The 3,438-nt window shown below is 39.4% G+C and overlaps 1 pseudogene; it reads left to right on the plus strand.

Annotated features, from left to right (window-relative positions):
• The first annotated feature begins 577 nt into the window (after positions 1–577).
• Positions 578–3,084, plus strand: LOC149407650 (uncharacterized; annotated as a pseudogene).
• Positions 3,085–3,438: the final 354 nt, after the last annotated feature.

Below are 3,438 nucleotides of genomic sequence, written 5' to 3' on the forward strand. Positions count from 1 at the left end.
AATTAATATGATAATATTCTGAAATTAAATTATCTTATGCAAACATCAAGTGTCGATTATCTATCTTCTCTTTTTAGAGTTATAAGTTAGAAAAGTTTTTATTTTTATTTTTTTATTTTTTATATTTGCAAATTATTATTCATATCGTTTTCGTACATAGTTGTCACGAGATACTCGGTACTGCCTCGAGACACTCGATTCTCCTAGTTTGGTAAGTAAAATAATTTTTCTTTAGTAAATTATATTGATGGTGCTATTTTTAGCTTTGATTTAAGTTAACAATTAAATTATATATTAAATCGTGTTAGGTCTACGAAATAGTAATTAGGAATTTGAATTGGATAATTGTTTAATAATTAAATTGTTGAAACTTGTTGAGGTGTTTTGACCGAGCCGCGGAGACTCGGTTTATCTAGTTAGTAGTTAAGGATTGTTATTTGTGATTAAATACTTAAATTTGCAGGTTTTGGTTTTTTCAATAATATAGCAGAAACCATGCCAACTTTTAGGTAGAATTAAATACATTATGATTTCTAGTTGTAAAAAAATAACTATCTCTGAATTTTTAATTAGCGAAATGTCGAATCCAAATTGTGAATGGATTTCTGAGAATAATCGTGTGAGTTTGGAGTTTCGAAATAGTGTAGCAGAGTTTATTCGACTTGCACGACAACAAGTGGTAAATGGAAAAGTCAAGTGTCCATGCAAAACTTGCAACAACATGAAGTATCAAACCATCGACGATGTTGAAACCGACTTGTACATCCAAGGGTTTTCACCGAACTACAAACGGTGGTTTCATTATGGGGAACCAATAATTCCAGAGGTCATAGAAGAAGACGAGAGCATTGATGAAAGTGACGATGGAGGGTTGAATGACGATTTGCATGACATCATAGATCATGATGAATACGACCCAGAGTATGATTCGACCACGAGAGAAGAACGAGAACAAGAGCAATTGGAGGACATGTTCGCCGAGCTTGAAGCAGTGTTGTACCCTGGGTGCAAAGAGTTTTCGGCTTTGTCATTTTTGGTGTCGTTGATGCACATCAAAGTCACGAACCGGTGGACAAACAAGTCGTTCACTCAGCTTCTTCAACTATTGAGGAAGTCTCATCCGACTGGAAATCTAATTCCAGAAAAGCACTACGAGGCGAAGGCCAAGCTGAAACGTTTTGGCATGGGCTATGAGATGATCGACGTCTGCGTCAATGATTGTGCCTTATTTTGGAAAGGCGAGGAAAAGGCCGACTATTGTCCCGTTTGCAAAGAAAGTAGGTGGATGGTCAAATGGGCCGGAAAGAAGATTCTGCATAAGATATTAGGGTATTTTTCTTTAAAGGATCGATTGAAGCGATTGTACGCATGTCGACATACAGCCAAGGAAATGATTTGGCATAAGAAGGAACGTGTCGAGGAGCCAGGTGTACTTAGGCATCCTACTGATGGTTTGGCGTGGAAAGAGTTTTATAACAAGTATCCTGATTTTACAGCGGAGCCGAGAAACGTTCTTCTTGGACTTGCTGCTGATGGGTTCAATCCGTTTGGGGAAAAAAGATTATCATACAGTATGTGGCCTGTGGTGTTGACTGCATATAATTTGTCTCCTTGGTTGTGCATGAAGTCGGAGTACATGATGTTGACGTCGCTCATTCCAGGTGGTAAGTCCCCGAGAAAAGACATGGATGTTTTCCTCCAGCCGCTTGTTGAAGAGCTAAACGAGTTGTGGCAAGGTGTCAGGTTGCGAGATGGGGCCACCAATACGATATTTACAATGCGCGCTGCGGTACTCTGGACAATTAATGATTTCCCAGCACGAAGTAGTTTGTCGGGATTGAGTGGACAAGGGTATTTAGCTTGCCCCACGTGCAATAAAGACACACCAGCCCTCCGTGTTAGAAGCAAGATTTTCTATTATGACCATTGTCGATACCTGCCACCGAAGCACTCGATGAGAAAGAGTGAACACTACCAAATCTGCAACGAGAAAGGGAAGCCGCCAAAGTAGTTAAGCGAAAGTAACATACTCGAGCAGTTGTTATACGTTCCTCAGACAATACCGGGCAAACACCCCGAGTTTGGAGGAAAGAAGCGCAAACGCTCGCCGAACCATTTGAATTGGAGTAAAAAAAGTATTTTCTACGAGTTTCCATATTGGTCAGAATTGCAATGGAAGCACAACCTAGACGTGATGCACATCGAGAAGAATGTTTGTGAATATATTTTGGGAACTCTTCTCAGTATAGATGGGAAAAATAAAGACACTGTGAAATCGAGAATGGATTTAAAGGACTTGAAGATAAAGAGTGATTTGCACTTAAGAAAGTAGGGGATCATTGGGTTAAGCCGCCGGCGTCATTCACGCTAACAGAAGACGAGAGAAAGCATTTTATAAGTTTCCTTAAGTCTGTCAAGTTCCCTGACGGATATGCTTCAAACTTGGCAAAAAATGTTACCCCATACGGTAAATTGACAGGTTTGAAATCTCATGATTGTCACGTCATCATGCAACGATTGTTGGCTCTTGGTATTCGTCCGTTTTTGCTGAAGCCTGTGCGAGAGACTATTGCTGAACTTTGAAACTTTTTTAAACTCATGAGCGACAGAACGTTGCAAGTTTCTGCTATTGAGAAAGCAAAAGATGACATCATAGTGATCTTGTGTAAGTTGGAACGCATATTCCCTCCCGCGTTTTTTAGTATCATGGTGCACTTGGCAATACATCCACCCGAAGAAGCTTTGAATGGAGGACCTGTGCATATGAGGTGGATGTATCCATTTGAGAGATATCTTGGAAGGCTAAAGCATTTTGTGAGAAATAGAGCGAAGCTAGAGGGCTCTATTGCTGAAGCGTATGTTGTAGAAGGAGCTTTGACATTTTGTTCAAGGTATCTAATAGATGTCAATGATCGTCTTGGCCGAACGGATGTAGAAGCAGAACGTGAGCTTACAATTTTTCAGTCGCATAAGTGTCACCCTTATGGAAAGATGACTACGAAGCGATGGGATGAGAAGACCATCGAGCAAATAGAGTGGTACATTTTGAACAATTGTCTTGAAGTGGATTATTATATGATGTAAGTAATATTTTCAAATAGTGTAATTGGCTCTTGGTACCACATTTAACATTTGGTGGAATTATCAGTGAGCGCGAAGAACTGATGGAATGTTGGAATTGATCTAGGGTTTAAGAAAAAGTTTAATGCTTCGTTAAGCGACGGAATTTTAAAAATTTTATTTTTCAAGTAAAACAATGTTTACTAACCTAGACAAAGAGCAAGCACATGTAAATAAAAACTAATATGAGCATAGAAGTTTACTAACCTTTTTAGACGCTTGAACATTGAGAAGCTTTTGGAAAAAAGGTTGCAACGTTCGTCTCCCCTCGCAGCACGTCTCTCTTCCTTCCTCGGAAACTTGAGCAACCACGAAAGT

The sequence above is a fragment of the Urtica dioica genome, chromosome 1, assembly GCF_054948205.1.
Source record: "Urtica dioica subsp. dioica isolate 48M chromosome 1, U.dioica_male_clone48M_v1_H2, whole genome shotgun sequence".
Taxonomy (NCBI): domain Eukaryota; kingdom Viridiplantae; phylum Streptophyta; class Magnoliopsida; order Rosales; family Urticaceae; genus Urtica; species Urtica dioica.